Here is a 22,916-nt window from a genome sequence, read left to right as displayed (position 1 = left end):
ATCCCAATGTAAACTGATGAACTCTTGCTAAGAAACCCATCTTGCAGAAAACGCCTCCTCTTTTATATGGCACACTTGGAGAAGCTTATATTTTTCCCCAAACATTTTCCTGCTGTCTGATGTAGTTTACAGTCCACTTAACAGGTAACATTCTGAAAAACAGTCACGAGAACGCATACCTCATTGTGAGGAGGATTTCTTCAGAGTCGAGCGCAATTTCTTGACAAATACAGCATACCTATGCCTGAATCTAAAATATGCTGCCACCACCACATTTCACCTGATTACATGGCTTAGCAATGACTATATAGTCCAGCACACTGGACTGGCTCTTGACAGAATAATGTTTGTGAGCCAGAGCAAACCACCAAATACCAGTGGAATGTTGCAATAAAGTCAGTCAGTATTTATAAAGTCTTTTAAACTAGAACTCCCAGGTATGGCTACAACTGACAGCTGAAGGTCCATTTAGGAATATCATCTCAATGTAGACTAGGCACAGTAGAACACTGAATCTCAAATTACAGAAGCCAGAGCTGTAAAACAATATTTGAACCCACACTGGATTATTGAACTTCAGCAATGAAGGGCTGAAACCTGCCCTCTGACTGTGTGCAAACACAAGAGCCCTCTTTGAATACGATGCCATGCAGTAGCAGAGAGCAGCAATAAATGGTGAACTTTTCCTTCTTTAATACACCACATTAACATAAGAAACAAATATAAAGCCTTGGATACAAGTTCCTTTTCCTCTTTTTGTCTTCTCAGGGAATAACCATTTGCCTTTTCAGTTGATCAGAATGTTTCTCCTTGTTTAGGATGTTTTTTTAAAATAAAGCTTGAGACACCTATTCCAATGCTCAGATCATAACACTGAAAACCAAAGATTAATGTAACATTTCTTTCAGACCTCAAGATCATTTACATAATCATAAATTATGGCATCAATTCTGCAAATTGTACATGCTTATTTTATGTACTGTGAATAGTCCTAGTAAAGTAAGTTAAGCAGAATAGTGGCCTACATACATAGAAACAAAAAATTAAGTTTGCAATTTTAAAACGTGACTCAGAATATTATGTTCCCAGAGTAATACAATTAATTCTCTCATCTGTGACACGTATTTTGTATATTAAACTATTACTATATATCCAAATATACCTATATAGTGTACACATGAGGTTACTTACCCTATCCTTTTTCTTCCTTGTGTGTAGAAATTCATGACATAAATTAAATACATTTAATGCATTTAAAACTTATTCTTTACAGAATAATAAGATTTTGCTTGTGCATATTAATGTGAGTATTTTATGCTCCTGACAGCTTTGGAACATTCACCTCATTGGAAGGATTAGGATAAGGGAGAGGTGAGTTCACAGCTCTGCTGTTGCTAATGTTAGATGGAATGTATTTTTGCAAGAAAAAAACGTTAGTCTGATGCCACCCGTAGAAAGGCTGTAATTTTTGGCTTTCACAGAAGTCTGGTGTTGTCCTACATTAAGAGCAATGCAGTCACACAGCTCCAAAGGAAACTCCAGGAAACACTGCCTCTGCAGGAGACATAATGCCTCTCAGACCTTCCCAAAGCACATGGGGATGACAGCATGCACAATCCCCTTTGGCTGGCCACCTCTGATAGATGGAGCTAGGGGGAAGGGATGTACCATTAGCGATGAAAATGATTGTAAGTTGTGTGTCAGATGGAAGCTTCAGCGCAGCCCAGCACTGCCTTTTTCGCCAAGAATAGTTCAGAATTTGACTAAGACACTGTAGCTAATTATACTTATCAAGCCAATTTTTAATTGACTCAAACCCTTATGAATGTTTGCTGAAAAAAGTTGGTTTTAACACCACAATATCAAAAATGTTAACAGGTGAATTGACCCTAGATTTTGAGGTGCCCCATGTGAAGTAACATGCCACATCCAGCTTCCCCTACCTCCTCAATACCGCCCCCACCCCAAAAAACCCTCTCCATCTGCCTTCTCCCTAGCCTTTTTGTCCCAGATAACCTATTTCTGAGGCTCTTCAGCTTCTAGTGACCCATAAAATGGAATAGTTGCAAGTTTGAGCACAAGAAAAAGTTTCTAAAGACTAGGCCCAGTTGGATAATTCAACTGCTCCTTTGGTCTAATGGCGCCAGAGTCAGATAGGGCCACAAACAAAGAATCAGATGTGGTGCTTTGGCTTGCAGTTTGGACATTTGTATGTGCTGTGGTACCTCTAGAAGGAGGGGGCATATGGGATTGCACAGATCACATAAACCATAAGGCTGTTACTGATCAGTAGTCCCTCTTGAATTAAAAACATACCAATTCAAATTTTAATCAGTGAATACTGTTCTTAATTTCACCTAATTGTTCAAATAGATGTATTCCTAGTGTATTTGTAATACAGATATATATTTTTAAAGCCTATTATTTCCGAATTAGGCCTTTATTATCTTTGTAAGCTGGGACTGAAGTTAGTTGATCTTTTAATATCACATAAATAAGGAACAAAATGGATATACTGCTTCACAGCAAGGAACGTGGTGCATAAAGCTTTCACTGACACTTTCACTCTGTTCTATTTGTTCTGCTCAAGTGACATTTATATTTCAGGCTACTAAGTCGCTGCTTAACCTTAGCTATGTCTCCAGTTACACAAGAAATGAGATCAGAGGCCTTGAGTGACTGCACTCTGTCATCACCCTCCAACGACGAAAGAAACCAGGAGGAAACAACAACCCAGAATGGCACAGATAGAGAGACCAGATGCTCCGTTTCTGACTGAGGTAGGAGGAAAAGCATTTCTGAACTTCCTTTACTCTATGTGGCATAAGGTTAGTTACCCCAGAATGATACAGACAGCAAGATAGGGAAATAAAAGCAAACAAAACCTATGTTATTTATTTATTTATTTATTGCTGGTGGTGGAAGCAAATGTTTTGTTTGGTTGGTTTTTTTTAATGGTAACTTGTTTTAATGCTCTTTTTTTTTTTTGTTAAGTGGCTTTCCAGAGAGTGGTGCAAAATGCTTTGACTGACAAACCTTGATCTAAACTAACTGCCACAGAGAGTGCAGCAGGGGTTTTATGGATATGAAACGTTCCAATAGAAGAAAAGGAGTACTTGTGGCACCTTAGAGACTAACCAATTTATTTGAGCATGAGCTTTCGTGAACTACAGCTCACTGCATCAGATGCTGTAGCTCACTAAACCTTATGCTCAAATAAATTGGTTAGTCTCTAAGGTGCCACAAGTACTCCTTTTCTTTTTGCAAATACAGACTAACACGGCTGTTACTCTGATTCCAATAGAAGGGATTTTTTAAGTTGAAACCTTCAGTGCATTTCCTAAGAGTCTGGCTCTTTTTATTATTGTAAAGAGGTGCACAGTGATCAATAACAACCAAAGGAATCAACTAAGTTTTGAAAAGATTCTAATTGCTGGAGGTTTAAGTGTCTCATTGTAAGCTGAATAGGATGGCATGAAAGCAATGTGACTTGGTACAATTCAACAAATGCTCTGTACAGACCAATTGAAACTGCATCATCTAAGGAAACTATCTGTGTGCCTATGATTCTTTTCCACCCCCCTCCACACACTCTCTCTCACTCACTCTCTCTCTCACGCTTACAATAGAAACAAAAAACTTTGCCCAGGCCATTTCTGAAGGAGAATTGTCTCGCTGGAGTTAATGACCCTGAGTTATGCCTCAAGCCATCAACTCCTTCCAACAGGTTGTTAATCTTCAGGAAATACCCTGAGCTTAGTCATTATTGTTTAATTGAAATGAAGAGTAAGAGATAGAAGAACTGTCATCTAGGTTTCTGAAAATAATGTTAAATCCGGGTTCTAATCCTACAAGCATTCAGAGCAGCATTCAGACAAAGAGCATTGTCATTGCAGTAACCTATAAAGCAAGACACCTTTTCCTGACGAGGTGTAAACCCCAATTAAGCAAAAGCATGCATTTAAGTCTATTCATGGAAGACAAGCAGAAGGTTAAGTGTTTTGCTGAATAGGGATGCAGAGTTGAATTGGGGGAGGGCGGTATGTCTACACTACAGATGCTACTGTAGCATTGTTATACACTGTAGTGCTGTAGTGTAGACGCACACTAAAGCAACAGAGGGTTTTTCCATCACTGAAGTAACACTCTCTCTGGGTGATGGTAGCTCAGTCAAAGGAAGCATGGTTCTATTGATCTAGTCTTGTCAACAGGAACTGGTCATTTAGGTGGCTATAGTTTTGGCGCTCAGGGACTCTGAATTTTTCACACCTCTGAGCACCGAAACTATTTCAATTGTTTTAAGTTTAGGCCAGGCCTTAAATCTGATCTCTCACCAGAGTAAATTGGAAGTAATACCCTTTAAGTCAACAGTCACAGCAATGTAAGAAAAAGGACTTTCACTCTATCAGTATGATTTCTGCACATTATAGCTGCCAAAGGAGAATCAAGATAATTGCATTTAAAAAAACAAAACCCACAAAAACATTGTAAGATAGTAGTAATCAAGCAAAATTGAGGTTCCGAGCATGGACTCTTGTATAAGGCATTTGACTGAGTCACTATTCTATTCCTGGCTCTGCCAGTGACCTGTGTGTGACCTTGGGCAAGTCACTTCACTTTTGTGTCCCTCTTTCCCATCTCACCTTTCATCTTCTCTATTTAGACTGCAAGCTCTTCAGGACAGGAACCTTTTCACTATCTGTTTATACAGTGCCTAGCACACTGGGGCCCTGATCTTGGTTGGTGTCTCCAGGTGTAACTAATACAAATAATTGTTGATAGTAATAATAATTAGTAACTAGGAGGAAATGCTCCTATTATTAACTAGAGGGAGGGACTTGATTGTTGAAAATACAGTTGAGGGCTATTCATTTAAATTGGCCACTAATCCCCAGGAAATGCCCTTTCTTGGGGTTGTTGCTGTTGTTCACTGGAGAGGAAAATAACTGTTCTATATGGACTTCTATTTAATAGATTATGCAGTTTTCTGTTGGCTTAGAATTAATACCCCATAAATGCTACCAAAAAAAGTATTAAAAAAGAAGTTTGTCTTCTTTCTCATTAAACATATTTGCTCTGAAAAATATGATTTAATTTTATAAATGTTTTGTTGCATTGTGCTCAGAATGTAAGCTCTTTGGAGCAGGGACCATACCTTGGTATGTTTCTGCACTATGCCTAGCACAAAGGGCCCCCAGGAACCATAGGCTATAAATAATGATGATAACATTCCTCTCTTTCGATATGTTGAATAGTGGAAGAAGCGTCCATGCAGTTGGCCAAACAATGTTTTACTGGAGGGAGTTTGTTTTAATTTGTGTTCCTCCTCAAACAGGGCATTTCACAAAAAGGGGACCATTAATAAAAAGGGGTCTTATTATTCTTTTATGAAGGCAAAGACTGTAAGCCCTTAAATCCACAGACTCAGTTCCAGTTTAACAGCTGTTTAAACAAAACTGGGAAGAAGTACTGCAACAGATAGTGCTGCTGCAGGATTATAGGCCTTCACTGGTGTGTTGTCAAGGTTAACCCTTTGGTGGCCACTTCTATTAGCATCACATCTTCACATATTCTTTAACATATTATACCTGCCAGATTAAGAGTCTGTCATGTATCATCTTGCAAATCAATGGAATCCAAAATTCTTTCACCAAATAAACGCTTATTAGTAGATCTTCTAGGCTTGAAAGCCCATTTATCTTTACCTAATATGACATGTACAGGGCAAGAGCTAACTTTTCCAGCCAGGTCATTTATGCTGTGATAAAACACGGACATTTCTTTGTTTGCATCTGTGGATGACATGTTCATTTTCACAACAGACAGACTGAATGTTGTTAGGAACTACTTCATAAGAGGAAAAGAATAAGTAGGTTGGAATTAAATGTGAGTTCAGAGAAGATGCCCTGATACTGAAGGAGAAGAGTTTTTCAGTTATAGATAACTCTGTGTTTTTTGTGTCCCCTCACCTAGAGTTGAGTTGTAAATATCATAGGATAATAGAATCTGAGATTGGAAAGATCTGTCTGATGATTGAGCCCAAATCCCAGCAAGTGCATGATGGAGGTGGTATTAGTAATTAAACCTTTGCTATACTTGATCTTACCCAACGGAGTATCAAAGAATTTTCTGTGAAAGCTACACCAATCAACTAAACTGTTAGGTGCACTGTACCATTCCCAGGTACAGTGAGTCACATATGTAATGTTACGGCTGCATGATAGCTTCTAGAAATGTGAATTAAATACACCTCTACCCTGATATAATGCGGTCCGCGGGAACCAAAAAATCTTACCGCATTATATCGAACTTGCTTTGGCCCCCCTGCTCCTTGTCCCCTGACTGCCCCCTCCAGAGACCCTCCCCATCCCTAATCACCCCCAGGACCCCACCCCCACCCAACCGCCCTGCTCCCTGACTGCCCCGACTCCTAGCCACACTCCCGTCCCCTGACAGGCATTCACCGGCAGCGGCAGGAAGCGGAGCGATGCAGCCCCAGCCCACTCCACTGAGTCAGCTCCCAGCTGTGGCGCTCCGCTTCCCACCACCGGTGAGTGTGGGGAGGTTGAGGAAAGGATGCCCCTGCACTCACCAGCAGCGGGAAGCGGAGCACCACGGCTGGGAGCTGGCGGAGTGGAGCAGGCTGGAGCTGGGCTGCTCTGCTTCTGCTAGTGAATGCAGGGGGATCCCTTCCCCCAAACCCCCTCCCCCGAGCAACACAGCTGGGGCCGGGGTGAGGGAAGGGGAGCGGGGTGCTCCTGGCCCCCTGCTAATTACCTGGGCCACTCTGGGCCTGCGGGGCCCCCAAAAGTGCCCCCTACAGCTCCTGCATCCCAGACCCTGGGGTGGGGGGAGGCCTGCTTAACCACATTGTATGCGAATCCGTGTTATATCAGGTCCCGTTATATCGGGGTAGAGGTGTATTAATTTCAACAAAACCAAATAACTGATGTTTTCCCTGAAAGAAATCTTACAATCTGCCTTGAGTAAGGGGAAGTGTGTCATTACACTCTGTCCTGGAGCAGAGCAGGGATACAATTTGTCACTCTTTGACTCAGAGTCCAATTTGCTCCTCCTCTCCTCTTGCTCCAGGCAGGAAGTAAACTACGCAAGCCCTCTTCCTGGCGTAGCTTATTTCCCCATCTGTACTGGCCAGCCCATGGAGCGGGGGAACAGATCAAAGCATCTGTCCACTTCTCATCCCGTTGTGTGGACTGGGGAGTCAGGGCTTGGGAGCAGTTACTTTCTCCCCCTGCACTGCTCCTTGTAATACGGGTGGCAAAGTAAAAGGGCCTCCTTAAACCGCATGTAGCCAGGTTGATTGCTTACAAGGATATTTATCAAAGAAGGAGAGAATATCTACCTCCCCAGTCCTAAATAAATTACTGGCCTTTAAAACTTAGGATTTGCCTGTGATTTCTCCTCTTGGTAAAATGCTTAGCTTAATATAGCATTTCTCATGTTGAAACATTTGCTAATTAATCCAAATTAAAATGCAATAACAAACATGAATGCAGCTGGGAAGAAAACAGCTGATAAATATGACCAGTTTGCCATTGGAAGGCAGAATTTTCCCATGTTCTTTAACCATTAAGGGCAGATTGAGAACTCCTTATTCCTTTTGGTGGGCTCCTACTGAAGAATGCATGAATGTGAAGCAACAATGACTTTATTGCCTCTGCAAGCGGTGATCGAAGGGGGGAGGGGAGGGCAATGGGCTTACAGGGAAGTTGAGTGAACCAAGGGGACGGGTTTTCATCAAGAGAAACAAACAGAACTGTCACACCGTAGCCTGGTCAGCCATGAAACTGGTTTTCAAAGCTTCTCTGATGTGCAAAGGGCCCTGCTATGCTCTTCTAATCGCCCTGGTGTCTGGCTGCGCGTAAGCAGCCAGGCGATTTGCATCAACCTCCCACCCCGCCATAAATGTCTCCCCCTTACTCTCACAGATATTGTGGAGCGCACAGCAAGCAGTAAGAACAGTGGGAATATTGGTTTCGCTGAGGTCTAAGCGAGTCAGTAAACTGCGCCAGCGCGCCTTTAAACGTCCAAATGCACATTCTACCACCATTCTGCACTTGCTCAGCCTGTAGTTGAACAGCTCCTGACTACTGTCCAGGGTGCCTGTGTACGGCTTCATGAGCCATGGCATTAAGGGGTAGGCTGCGTCCCCAAGGATAACTATAGGCATTTCAACATCCCCAACGGTTATTTTCTGGTCTGGAAAGTAAGTCCCTTGCTGCAGCAGTTCATACAGACCAGAGTTCCTAAAGATGCGAGCGTCATGTACTTTTCCCGGCCATCCCACGCTGATGATGGTGAAATGTCCTTTGTGATCCACCAGTGCTTGCAGCACCATTGAAAAGTACCCCTTGCGGTTTACGTACTGGCTGCCAAGGTGATCCAGTCCCAAGATAGGGATATGCATTCCATCTGTCACCCCACCACAGTTAGGGAATCCCATTGTAGCAAAGTCATCCACTATGACCTGCACATTTCCCAGAGTCACTACCTTTGATAGCAGCAGCTCAGTGATTGCATTGGCTACTTGGATCACAGCAGCCCCCACAGTAGATTTGCCCACTCCAAATTGATTCCCGACTGACCGGTAGCTGTCTGGCGTTGCAAGCTTCCACAGGGCTATTGCCATTCACTTGTGAACTGTAAGGGCGGCTCCCATCTTGGTATTCTTGCGCTTCAGGGCAGGGGAAAACAAGTCACAAAGTTCCATGAAAGTGCCCTTACACATGCGAAAGTTTCTCAGCCACTGGGAATCATCCCAGACCTGCAACGCTATGCAATCCCACCAGTCTGTGCTTGTTTCCCAAGGCCAGAATTGGTGTCTCATGACATGAGCCTGTCCCATTGCCACCAGGATGTCCAAATTACCAGAGCCTGTGCTTTGAGAGAAGACTGTGTCCAAGTCCTCATCACTCTCGTCACCGCACTGCCGTCGCCTCCTCGCCTGCTTTTGCAGGTTCTGGTTCTGCACATACTGCAAGATAATGCGCAAGATGTTTACAATGCTCATAGCTGCCGCGGTGATCTGAGAGGGCTCCATGCTTGACGTGGTGTGGCGTCTGCAGGAGACCAGAGTTGCAGGGGAAGTGGTGATTGGATGACCAGTTTTGCAGACCTACTGCACCGTCTGCTCCCAGGACACAACAGCTGAGTGGGCTGCACGCTTGCCGTGGTATAGCGAGACAAGAGCAGCCGAGCAGAGTTGCGGCGGATGACAACGATCATATAGAGGACCTGCAAGACCACCAGCAGAGTGGCAGCAGAAGCGGTCGTTCGATGACGACGGTTTGCAGACCTACTGCACCGTCTGCTGAAAGCAATATGGCGCCCACACGGAAAAAAGACGCAAAATTATTGTCTGCCATTGCTTTCACGGAGGGAGGGAGGGACGACTGACGACATGTACCCAAAACCACCCACAACAATGTTTTTGCCCCATCAGGCATTGGGAGCTCAACCCAGAATTCCAATGGAGACTGCGGGAACTGTGGGATAGCTACCCACAGTACAATGCTCCGAAAGTCGACGCTAGCCTCGGTACTGTGGACGCACTCCGCCAGCTTAATGCGCTTAGTGGGGACACACACAATCGACTGTATAAAATCACTTTCTAAAAAATCGACGTCTATAAATTTGACCTAATTTCGTAGTGTAGACATACCCATTGAGTCTATGCTCATGAGTCGGTGCTTACTGTACTAAAGGCTCTACAATCCACACTAAGGAAAGATCTACTGGAGAACTGAAAATGAACTTGTTTCCTAATAGACTGACTTTCATAGTTCATGCTCATCTCTTTTGTGAGCATAAAAGCCAAGGCCAGCATTAAATTTTGTTCCTAATAACAAGTTTCTTCTAGTTGATTCTGCAGTTTCCTAAATTAGAGCCCCAGCTGGGTCTGGTCAGGATATGGGCAACAGTCATATCCACAAGGATGTGGTTCATCTAGCCAGGGTTCATCTCTCCATCAATGGAGCATAAATATTTGGATGTTTTGCTTCAAAAGATCTCTTCAGAGAGATAAAAACAACCTTTACAGGCATTTACTCCAAAAGAATTTAGAGCCCACATAGTTAGTGTGCTCCAAACGGCTGTGGTGTTAGCCTTTTTCTAAAAGCAGATCCTTGCTAGATAAAGCAGCTGGTTTAACTGCTCTTTCTCCACCCAGTATCCCTCATGACATGACTTTGAGAAGAGCCAGACAAAAAGAACAACAAAAAAATGTACGTTTTCTGAAATCCAAATAAAATGGATCACAAATCAGTCCTTGGGTCTTTATTGTATTTCAGACTTGTAATAGGTGTATCCACAGCTGTTCTAGATTTTGGTAATATGTTTGTAGACATACTGAGCGTATAGTCTGAGAATCACAAAAATCATATTCTCATTCTCATCTCACACTGGTTTAACTCCACTGACCTCAAAAAATAAAAATGTTTAATACGTTCACATAGAGAGAGAGACACACACAGTAGCAAAGAGCTTTTCTCAAATTCAGAATTTTTAAATGTTGAGTGTTAAAACTAAATCTGCCTATATCCCTTTGGAAGATGGAAACCCTGCCTACACATGAGGCTGGTTTTTTTGGTCTGATTGTCATTTTATATTTGTTTTAGTCGAGTGGGGCACAACTGACTAAAGTTAGAAGGGCCCTTTCCAATTAAGATGCATTGAATAACCTATAGGGAGAAACAACACAGCTCCAATTGTGTGGGATAGGTGGAGCTGAACATCTAGTGTATGAGTAAAATTTTCGTAGTACTGAAGTCTATTTGCAAAAGTGAACTTAGGCATTCAAGGCCAGATTTTGGAATTTGCAGCCCCAGTGGGCTCTGTGCCACCCATGGTCCCTACGGAGTGCGCGAGGCTAGTTAAACACCAAAGAAAGGGATTTTCAGAAGCCAGCCAGCTCTCTCATGCTCATTCATTTCCCTCTGTCCCTTGCAGTCTTTTGTGCAGGTACTGTGCTATTCTCCCCCAGCACCAATTATGGCCTGCCTCTGACAGATATCAGGTCTTAGGTGTACTCACAGCATACCTAGACCTAGAAACAGGTGTTCCCAGCCTCAAGAGCCTGCAGGGCTTCAGCTAGGGCTGCTAGCAGCTTCTTAGCGTGGCGGGTGGCAATAGGGCACAGGCTGCTTTTGTAAATACTGACCAGCAAAAACTTAGGTGCCCCAGAGACTTGGGAACCTAGGAGAGGTTAGTGGCATCTGAGCTGTGGCTTTGAAAATGTCAGTGGCAACTACATGGTAGACTTAGGCACGTATCTGCCCCTTTAGAGCACCTTTAAAAATCTGTCCCCTAATTCCCATTGAAATCAATAGGATTTACAGCCAGATTTTAAAGGTATTTAGTCACCTAAAGATGCAGGTTGGTCCTTGGTATGTTTTTTCAAAAAGCACTCAAGCACCAAACGCTCACTGATGATCACTGACACTTAGGCTTCTTAGTGCCTGAGTCACTCAAAATGAGACATAGGTCTCGCAATGCCTAGCACCGCAATGATTCAATACTGTTAACAATCTAAGTGTTAAGTACTTCTGAAAATTTTACCCACTCTATTTAAAACCTACCAGCAAACAGTGTAGGATACCCCAGAGGAGAAACAAACTTCTCCAGTTCAAGCTTTGACTTGGGGAAACTGTTCTACCAACAGATTGGATCATTTCAAAGAAGAAATCAAGAGGATGACCACACTTCTGTACATTTTTAAAGTTACATCTAGGGCTGGTAGTTAATAGTGACTTTGCAGTTGAAATCAATGCACAAATGTGAGACGAAAACTGTGGTCATTGCCTGTGGAATTGGAGGAGATCAGTGTAATAGATTTCAGAACAAATGAAAAACTGGGACTACATTTGGAAATGGACTTTCTATTTTCAACACATGGCAAGTTTGTGACTTTGAGCAAACACAATAGCAACAAGTTTTCCACAGTACGTGGTCAGTTCTGCTTTAAATAATGTCAAATCATTAAGTACATAGAGCACATGCTGTAATGCTCTTTACCTTTTTTCCCCTGGTATATTTTGTCTATTCCACGTGCACCAGTTTACCTGTGTTTCTGCCCTCTTGTGGATTTGAAATGTAATATATACTGTAGATTTATATTTATTGGATTTAAGTATCTGTAAGCATTTTATGGTTGTCTAATTTTCATTATGTAGAGAAAAGAAAATGAAATTAGGGTGCGCTGTGGCTCTGCTGGATTTATTTGCCTAAAATACTATTTACTCTCTTTTTTAAAAAAAAAAACACTTGAAAGACACAGATTAGTAAAAATTGACTTAATTCATCAGAATCTTCAAATGTGGTCTTCATTTCTGATCCTGCCTATTCTCACGCAGTTGCTCTTCCACTTTTGACTGCTTCAGGAAGCCAGAAGTAAAAACAAGGATGAGATGTATGAAATATCGCGTACTTATTCTGAGGCTCATAAAGCCCTGGGAAACTTTTTTAAGGTCACTAAGAGATCAGAGCCTTCCACAACCCTCACATATAATATATAATCTGTATCTTGAAGCTTGCTGCATGTGCAGAAGAAGAAAGCTTCAAAGCTGGATACCAAGAGATTAGTCCCTGTACTAGCAAGAGCCAACAGGATCAGGCCTATGTCAAGCCACAAGATGGAATTCTGAAAATGATGCCAGGAAATCTGAAACCCAGGTTTGAATATTAAAAACAGCATCAGTACAATGTGTGGCTGTTCTTAGTCATTCAAAATATCTTGGCCATGTTTATTTTATTTCTCTGTATGTTAAACATATAGATAGTCCTGTGTAATGCTGTGCAAAATTATAACTTAAAAAAAGCCATGGTCCCTGCCCCATAGCATTCACCGTCAAAGGTCCAGACCCTTCAGGAAGAATCATGTGGGTGGACCCCTGAGCATCGACAGAGCCCCATTGACTTCAGTGGAGCTCTGCATGGTTGCAGTTGTCCACTCCTGTGGTTCGGTTCCCCTGTCAAGGTCAGGACCTAAATTAGACATGAAGGTAAGAGATAATGGAAGCAAATAAGGGAAAGAAGAGTGAGGTGTAAAACAAACAACCCATATATTGTGATGCTTTTAAGCAGAGATTAAGGTAGGGAATGGAAGTCAGCAATAGAGAGCTAGGGGATATTATATATATTTTTCTCTCTACCTAGTGTTTATTATTCACAATCCCACACTATCCAAGATGCTGATGACACCTTTTGGGATATATAATATCAACATTATATAGACTGTGTCCTGTTTTCTGGAGCAGAGGCAGACAGCAGTCTTCCAAAGGGCCTAGTAAACTCTTGTTACAAATCCTTACTAACAGATGGTTTTGACGAATTCGCTGGTATTTTAGATGATGATTGTGGTTAAGCATTTAAATCCCATTGATTTTCAATGGGACTTAGGCACTTAAGTCAACTAGGCTTTTTTTAATTGCTCTTTGAATGCACTAACCCATGAAGAACAACTGTCCAATGGCCATTTCTCAGTTTTAAAATGAGTCTGAGTTTACATGGACAGTGAGTCCAATTTTTATAGCTTTTTTATAAAAAAGAAATAAATATATGAAAGTTCAGTGTTAGATTATTAACTTCAATGGACTGTATTCTCCTTTTGTTTACACCAGTGTAAATCAAAACTTATGCCAAAGAGCTAGTGTACTATATGTTTAGTGAAAATGTGAGCAGAATCAGGCCCTCTGGTTTAAAACAGTCACATGTTAATGCATAATGAAGTCTTCAAAATACGTTACATCACTAAATTAAAAATATAATAAAGTTCTTCAGAATCTCCTACATGCAAATCCCATTGCTTTCAATGTTTATTTTCATTCCTGTTTATACAATGTGCACATTGAAAAATGCTATGTATACCTAGGTTGCACAGAAGCTTAGTTTCGTTAGTATTCACCACTGAGAGATACCGATGTCCTAGAGTCGCTTCTCTCTGCCCCATCCCTCTCTTTTCAACATTCAGCAAGATCTTATTTATCAAGTTCTTGACAAACTGCTACAGTCTGACATTAGGATCAAAACTGGTGATTGTTCACTGTCTTTAAGCTCCATTTATTGTCAGTAATGGCTGTTTAGGATCATTTGGGTCTATAAATAAAAATCTTAAGTGCTGCTGTGCAGATGTTGTTGTTTCCCCTTTTTTATAGATCTCTAGCTACCCAAAGCTGTTCATTGGCCATGATGTACAAGCAGCTATCCTAAGCTTGTTTTTCAATTCATAAACCATAGTTCTGCTTCCTTTTCAACTTTAGTGATTTTTGGGGTAAGACTTGAAATATCACTTCATTAATATATGTTTTATTAAATGATTGCTAGATTCTACTGCATGCTTCCATATGTTATGTTGTTCAACATACTGGGGATAAATTTTTAACAGATGAAGCTATAACAAACTGTAATACAGATTATCAAAACATGTAATATTAATGCAATGCACATCATATGCCAGATTAATACTTGAATTTAAGGTTAGTATAAAGTAAACTGTAAACTTCCATATTGTTTAATCAGTTACGCTAATCAAATATTCATAAATGGAACCATACCAGGAAATGTCACTGAATTCTCATTGTGCCAGTTTTCAAAACAGCACCTGCCTTATGAGTGGAGAGCACATTTGTTTGTAGTTAGCTGACTGACAAATGAAAAAGCCAGAAGGTTTGGCAGCAGAATCAAAGACTTCAGACTGTAATTAGTTTTTATGTACTCAATGTATTTTTACTAAATTTGCTAATTTTAACATGAGGCTGGGTGGCCTCAAGGAACAAACACCAAACTGGGAGCCTTGTTTTAACTGAGTTCTAATCTGGGCTCTGCCACTGATACACTGGGTGGCCTTGGGCAAATCACTTAATCTCTGCCTCACTTTCCTCACTTGCTCTAGGGTCAAGAGCACACACTCAGAAATTATGAGACTGGCTAACAAGACAAAAGACTTAAAATAATAGACATTGGTTTCTTTTTATTTGCCCTCTGGGCAATGAGCCTTTAGGCTTTGTGTTTTTGATCTTTTTTTTTTACCAAACGTGAGGGATAGAAATTGACTTTAAAAAAAGAAAGAAAGCTGAGATTCTCACATAATTACACGGGGCTTTAAGCCTGAGACTTGACTATAAAGGCTAAATATTCTGATGATTTCTGATTACAATGGTTATAACTATATCACCTCATAGTATAATATCGTAGGTCCTACTGTTATGCTGCTTTCTAAACATGGGCCCACTGTCAGTGAGTTTATTATTCCGTTCTCTGCATAAACAGGTGTGTTCTCACTAAGGTGCCAGTTGAAGAAAGGACTGAAGAATGTGCTTAAGTTCCCTTGAAGTCAGTGTGACTTATGCACATGCTTAACAGCCAACTTGTACTTGAGTGCTCCCCTGAACTGGAACCTTAGGATCGGATTCTGACGTGCTTATTCATGCTGTGTAGTGACTTATGCTGCAAGTAGCTTCTTTGTAAAGTAGTGCACAGTGTGAATTGGGGTTTTAAAATTCATCCCCCAGTACTATAATACTGACTGGAAAAGCCTCTTCTGTAATCATAACATTTCTCCGTTAAGTGGAGAAAGATAGCTCCTAATCCACCAGCCTCCCACTGCATCTCATCTTGCAGGTCCAATAAATCATTCTTTCAGCCACTTCTCTTTACATCTTTATTTTCACCACATTTAGGTACGCGGTGGGGTTTTGCGTTGTTCTAGCCTGGGCTCATTGTGAGACATTAATATAGCTTTGACAAGGTACATGAAGTGGAACATTTTGGTCTATAGCACCAATGAAAACAGATGGGAAAGCGGAGCCACGTGTGACGTAAGATATGAAGAAATGTGGATCTTTCCAATTAAGCACAGGATGCTGCTGACAAATAAGTGACAGTAATTGATGCAGACCTTTGAGAAGCAATCTGTAACTACTGCACTCTAGGAAAGCTTTCTTTCGTTCATTTGCTGCATTAATGTCAAATAACGGCCTTGATTATCTCATAAAGCAGTGTTGGGCAGCAATTAAACGTGTCAGTGACAAGCCCTGCACTAAGTTTATCATCACTGATAAAATTGCAGATGACACAAAAAATTGGTGGAGTCATGAATAATGAAGAGGACAGGTCACTAATTCAGAGCTCTCTAGATTGCTTGGTAAAGCAGGCACAATATACATTTTAATATGGCTAAGTGTAAATGTATAGCGCTGGGAACAAAGAATGTAGGCCATACATATTCTATTCTGAGGAGTAACTCTGAGAACGATTTGGGCGTCATGGTGGATAATCAGCTGAACATGAGCTACCAGTGTGCCACTGTGGCCAAAAGAACAAATGTGAGCCTGAGATGAATAAATCCGGCAATCTCAAGTAGAAGTAGACCACTGTTAGAGTACAATTCTGGTATCCAAAAGTCATGTAGATAAATTGGAGAGGGTTCAGAGAAGAGCTAGTAGAATGATTAAAGGATTAGAAAACATGCCTTATAGTGACAGTTTTAAGAAGCTCAGTCTATTTAGCTTAAAGGTTAACAAAGAGAAAGTTAAGGAGTGACTTGCTTACAGTCTGTAGGTACCTATGTGGGGAACACATTTAATATAGCGGAGAAGAGTATAACATGATCCAATGGCTGGAAGTTGAACCTAGACAAATGCAGACTGGAAATAAAGTATACATTTTTAACAGTGAGATTAATTAACCATTGGGACAATTTGCCAAGAGTTGTGGTGGATTCTCCATCACTGACTATTTTTAAATCAATATCGGATGTCTTTTTAAAAGACATGCTCTAGGAATTATCTTGGGGAAATTCTATGGCCTGTGTTCTACCGGAGGTCAGACTAGATGATAAAAATGGTTCCTTCTAGCCAGTGCCGGATTAAGGTACAAGATAACCAAGCGACGTCTTAGGGCCTCACAACATGAGGGGCCTCTAAAAAAGAAAAAACTGACTCCATTTCAAATTTAGCAAAATCAGTTGATACATAAAGTAGATATGGGGAAAAGAATATTTTTGTTCAAAGATGAGTCATGACAAATATATACACATCTGGCTACACAAATATCCTTACCTTTCACTAATTGTTCATGATTGCCAGGCAGGAGGCCAGGGCTGAGGGGGAAAAAATGATAATTGCACTTGTAAAATTAGTATTTCTACTAGTAAGTCTGCTATCAGTCTCCTAATGCAGTGTTTTGTTGGCCAGCTGCTACTGATAAAATTCTGACCATGTCTTCATAACTTCTTTAAACAAATAAATAATCTCATTGCTGTAAAATGGGGGAAATATGAGTGTTGTGAAGCAATCCTGCCAAGCTAATATTCCTGTGTTCGTTTGTTCTTTTGATCTGTACATAAGTACAATTGTGTATTTTAGTGTGCTTGCCGCTTTCTGCTTCATGCACTATGCAGTCTTTACATGATTGTAGGTGAACGTCTTATGGACTTGGGATGAGTGGATCTTAAGGAGGATAAATTTGTTTTGGCTTCCCTCCGTCAGTTTTGGGAACCTTCACAGTAAATATCAGAGAGTGCTGACGAAAGGACAAATAGAAGGTTTTGAGAGAAGTGAAGGAAGATCTATCAAAATATTCTGAGTACTTGGTGAGCAAGTTATTTCAAACTATGTGCATATATGATTCATAGACTGTTAAAGCCTATAATAATCATTATATTTGCTTGCATATAGGCTAGTTTTTCTCACTGCCTCTCTAGAGATTACCAGTCTTTTTTTCTGGTAAATTCTCTCTCTTTTTCACACATATAGCTTGTTGTCACTCTGTGTGTCTCAGGTGTTTACTCAAGATTAATTAGTGGTCCTGGGGGAGACAGAGGATAGAGAAGCAAACACAAAGAGAGATGTCTGTCTCGAAAAAAGACTGGGATTTTCTGCTTGGTGGGTTTGGAGCATGCAAGATAATATTTTATTACTGGTAGTATGCTATGTAAAAATTCTTATATAACCTTATAAATCACATACTATATGCATAATACATTGTATTTTTATAATATGGCAAAAGAAATATCCCCACATTTATTGTTTCAGAGCAAAAATTAAATTGGAATAAACATTTGTAAATATATTTATATATAGTCTGGATAAACTTTGTATTTCCCTAACAAAATTAATCAAACATTTTCCCATTTATTCATGTGAAAAGGATAATTTTCTTTATTCATGGTGTAAAAAACCTATATATCCTCTCTTGTTTTCCTGTGAGAACATAGGGCTTGTCTTCACTACAGAGGTAAGTCGACCTAAGTTACGCTTCTCTGGCTACATGAATAATGTAGCTGGAGTCGATATAGCTTAGGTCGACTTACCCAGCGTCTTCACTGCGCTGTGTCAACAGCAGACAGGAAACCAGCCCATAGATAAAATGGCACTCAAGCTTGGTCTACACTTAGGGGGTAAGTCAACCTAAGTTACACAACTCCAGCTACGTGAATAATGTAGCTGGAGTCAATGTAGCTTAGGTCGACTTAATGCAGTGTTTATACCATGCTGGGTTGACAGAGGACACGCTCCTGTCAACTTACCTTAAGCTTCTCGTTCCAGTGGGGTACAAGAATCGATGGCAGAGTGATCTGTGTTCGATTTAGCGGGTCTTCACTAGACCCCCTAAAATTGACTGCCGGTGCATCAATCACCGCAGTGATGATCCCCAGTAAGTGTAGACATGCCCTAACTTTCACAGAAATATCCTGGTAAAACAACACAGGTTTGGGGCATGTATATTAATAAAAATATTATATGTTGTATAGATATATAAATTAAAATTAAAAATTTTACTGGTTTCAATAAAAACTTTCTGCTACTAATTTTAGTACCAATATTAGGTAATTCAGCATAACCTTCTATAAAAACAAAACAAATCAATTTATTGGAAAAATACAACCTGCATACAATTTTCTGATAGTTTGCTTATTACCTGGGTGTAATTCATATCAATAAAACTAACAGTTGACCTTTAAGTTTGTGGCTTATCTGCATTCTATATCCTCTATTACCTCTTGTATCCTCTATTGCCATCTTATAGTGTATTCCGAAAGGAATTCCACAATTTAGTTGCCCCAACAGAGAAGAAAAATTTCTTGAGAACTCTTCTAGTAAATTGTCTTTTTTTATATTGTATTGTTTACTTCTACTTTACTTCAATATGCCATTAGTTCAAAGAATGTATCTAAAATTTATTTCTGTGATGTCATAGTGAAGATTATTATTCTATTTTTATAACTTTGCTTTTGTACATAAGCAAATATAAAGCTTTCGTGTTTACATATTCAGTGTCCTTTCTGTGAAAATAATACATTCTTTTTTTTATGGTATAGGGCCTCTTACACTTGACATAGTTGGAAGGCCTCGGAATGGCATAATCCAGCCCTGCTTCTAGCCTTAGAATGGATGAACAGTTAACAGTATCTATCTGGCTAATTCCTGCCTGTTTTCTAGTCCCACAAGGTAGTGAAATTCCAGCCTCAATGTATGGCCACTTTGGAGCTGGACATAGTTGCTGACCTGTATGTGTTAGGATGTGCTATTTGCTGTGAATACTCTAGGAATCCTTCAAGACTTATTTGCTAGTCAGTCTTAAACAGCTGACTTATGCCAATTTAGATTTGCCATTTAGGCGGTGGAGTTAGGGTTTTCAGGATGCCAGCAGATTCCAGTGACGCAATTTCTTCCCTAGCCAGGAACCTGTCTATGCATCATTTAATTTATATATATATATATATAAAAATCATAGTCTGTTGCCCAAATCTAATTTATTGCTTATCCACACTGCTAGAGCGTGAGTTTTCTGCTGCCTGACAAAGAGGAGAATCAGTGACTCAGACCCAGGCATAAGATCTAAAGGGTGTTTCCACGTAGTGAAGAGTCACTGAATTCCCCTTCCAGTAGGCAGCTGCTGCTCCCATCACTCTCCAGGAAGTTTCCTTCCAGGAGTCACCAGGGATACAACAATGGACTTCATTATTACTGGAGGCTGGCCAGAGTATTTCACTACAGTGCAATAATATTATTACAGTAAAAGAGCTGCTGAATGAGGCCTCTTGTGACCATAACATTTGCAGGCATAACCACTCTGTTTCCCATCCATGATTTAAATCTGTGGCCATCTTCCTTGTGATGATCAAGCATAGAAAACTAATGAACAATAACCTTTTCCTCAGCTTCCTATTTGCTTTTCAAGCCTCTTCCAGCTGCAGCAAACAGGTGTGCACAGCTGCAAGAGAGGGAAGAGCAAATCAACCACAGGAGGCTTGAGTAACAGTGAGGAAAAAGTGTGAATAAAAAGAAACATACACTAAGTTCTACAGCTGGTTATTCGGTTACACAGTAGTGCAACTAATGTGGCATGTGAAGTTAGTGGGACAAAGTAATTGATGTACACACAATTACAGTCAGAAGAAAACATTCAACATGCAATAGGGTAGAGTGCATAGTCCTGTTTAGCACTCAAACAGCTCTTTTCCTCAGAGAATTTCCAAGTACTTCACAAAGGAATATATCATTATTCCCATCTTACGGGGTGGGGTGGGGGGAATTGAGGCACAGAGTGACTAGTGACCTGGTATTTAGACATACTTAGCACTCACACCCCCATTGATTGGATTAGGATCTGTGGGTGGTCAGGACCTCTGTGAATGACAATTATAATTGACCTGCCCAAAGCCATGCAGTGAGTCAATAGCAGAGCTGAGAATAGAATCAAGGGGCTAATTCTCCATTGCCTTGCACCAAATCAGAAAGGTAGCATTTAGTCCCCACTTTACACAGGTGTAAATGGCTACAAGTAAATAAAGATGAGGAAGAACAGCATCAACACTATGATCTTGTAATAATAACCCTGACCCTTTTGATTCCACACTCAACCCTTCAGCTAGTATAACTGCAGCTGCACAATGGCAGAATGACATCTCCTCTTTATACAAGTAAAATCACTCTGACCATCTGCAGCTGTTATTTCACTAGTATATATCAACAGTGCAAAGATTACCTACCACAGCTTGCCAGCCACCAGAGAGATTGTAAATACTACACAGGTGTTCTTATGGGGCAGTGGTTGTGGGGAAGGAGAAAAGCAGTATCTGCTTCACAGTTTCTATGGGTTTAGTTTCCTTCTTTTTTTCTTTTCAGTACATCCTGCTAGGATTAAGTACAGCATCAAGGCTGTTACGTTATGGATGCAGGAGTTACCTTGGTAAAGGATTCCAAAAACCGAGGGCCCCTGCAAAATAAGATGTATGGGGCCCCAGGCAGATTTCCATAACTCACCTAACACGACTGGAGGAAGCAGGGACTTTGCAGCTGGGCATATCAAGGACAGTGGCCTTTAAGGCAACAGAGGAAAAGTAAGCAGCTGGGAAATGAGGATCAGGGAACTTGTCATTACAGATGAGTCAGAAGTGTTTCCAAGTGAAATGGGGGGAACAGGGAGGACTTTGGATATTGCAAGACTGCTGGCCCAGCATGGTTCCTCTTTCAAGGTTTCTCCCCAGTTGTTTTCTGTGTTCACAGAAACACACTTCACTGCACAAGCCCTTTACTGTGCTCAAAATAAATCAGAGTCCTCTCTCTGCTTCCCTGATAGAACTTCTCCCTCGCCCCATATCTTCTTTGCCTTTTCCCTCCATCTTGTTGCTGTTGTAAAATCAGGTCTCAACCCTTTGTTCCCTGGCTCCTGTGTTCTGTGTTTAGATCTTCCTCCAAGAAATCTGGAAAGATGCACTCATCTGTTTTCCTTCCAAGTACAAGAATAAAAGCACAAAATGAACACTGCCTTCCCTGCTGATTTCCCCAACTTGAACCAATATGTTTCACAGTGTTTATGGAAGCTTTTCTCCTGAGACACCTGCCAGAGCGCTTACTGTTGTGATCAAGCATTGCTGCTGATTCCTGGGATAAGATCTGACCTAAGAAAATGTAATAGACACTGGAAGAAGCAAACAGGTTTTTTTGCACGCTATGGACTGTCAAGGCTGATTCCCCACTCTGTCCCTTTGAGTGCAGAAGGGGGACCACAAGGATTCTGGCCATTCCAGGCTTGTATTAAACTCCCAAGGTTACAGCTTTTCTCTGACCTTGGATGGGTAGATGCTGCCATCACCTAAGTGCAAAAAACCCCTTGAAAACTCAGAAAGGTGCACTTGGGAATTCCTTCCTGTGGGGTACCCTCAAGCCTCTTCCCCCCCCCCCACTCGAAGAAAGAGCTGAGAAAGAGAAACAAAGGAAATCAGCTGTTGCCACCAGCTAATTAAACAACATGTGCGTAAACCTCTTAGGACACAAAAATCCAATTCTGTTCTTAAAAAAGGTAAATTTTATTAAAACAAAAGGAAAGAAAATACATCTGGAAACTCAGGCTATTGCTAGATTTAAAAAGAGCAAATACAAGAATTAAGCATCAAGAATAGTTCTTGAGGTCCAGTTTAAAGGTTACAAGCAAAATAAAAGCACCTGAGGTTAGCATAGGGGAGTCCACAACCATAAAGAAATTAAAAAACAGAGATAAACTTAATCGCGTCTTCCTAGACATTCCGTGATCTACGTACATATCTGGGGTTTCAAATAAGTAGTTTCTAGGTATGATCTGATGATTTTTCATACCTGGCCCAAAGCTTTTTAAGAGCATCGCTTCTCTGTTCCCTCTCTCCGGAGAACAACAGACCAACAAAGGGGAAGTTTTTCCTAATTTTAAGAAGTTCTAGCACTCCCATTGGTTTTTTTGGTCAGGTGCCCACTCCGTTTCTTTTACCTATGCATCACAGGGAGACTTTTTAATCCTTTACAGGTAAAGCAAGTAGAGAACAGCAACTAAGAGGGATTTTATAGCTAACTGGCTAACAGAGTGTCATAAAAGGGAGCTACCCACCCTTTCATTTATCACATGGCCAAAAAAAGCAACAC

The 22,916-nt window shown here is 40.9% G+C and overlaps 1 long non-coding RNA gene across 2 annotated transcripts; it reads left to right on the top strand.

Moving 5' to 3' along the window:
* The first annotated feature begins 1,275 nt into the window (after positions 1–1,275).
* On the top strand, positions 1,276–17,602 carry LOC144930459 (uncharacterized). 2 transcript variants are annotated; one of them, XR_013635637.1, is made up of 4 exons: positions 1,276–1,371; positions 2,634–2,780; positions 14,172–14,287; positions 17,505–17,602. It is a non-coding gene; the product is annotated as an uncharacterized LOC144930459 (long non-coding RNA). The 2 variants fall into 2 exon arrangements; XR_013635636.1 differs by having other exon boundaries at positions 2,608–2,780.
* Positions 17,603–22,916: the final 5,314 nt, after the last annotated feature.

The sequence above is a fragment of the Lepidochelys kempii genome, chromosome 4 (assembly GCF_965140285.1).
Source record: "Lepidochelys kempii isolate rLepKem1 chromosome 4, rLepKem1.hap1, whole genome shotgun sequence".
Lineage (NCBI taxonomy): Eukaryota > Metazoa > Chordata > Testudines > Cheloniidae > Lepidochelys > Lepidochelys kempii.
Note: the sequence above shows the minus strand (reverse complement) of the source record. Positions and strands in the feature narration are given on the sequence as shown.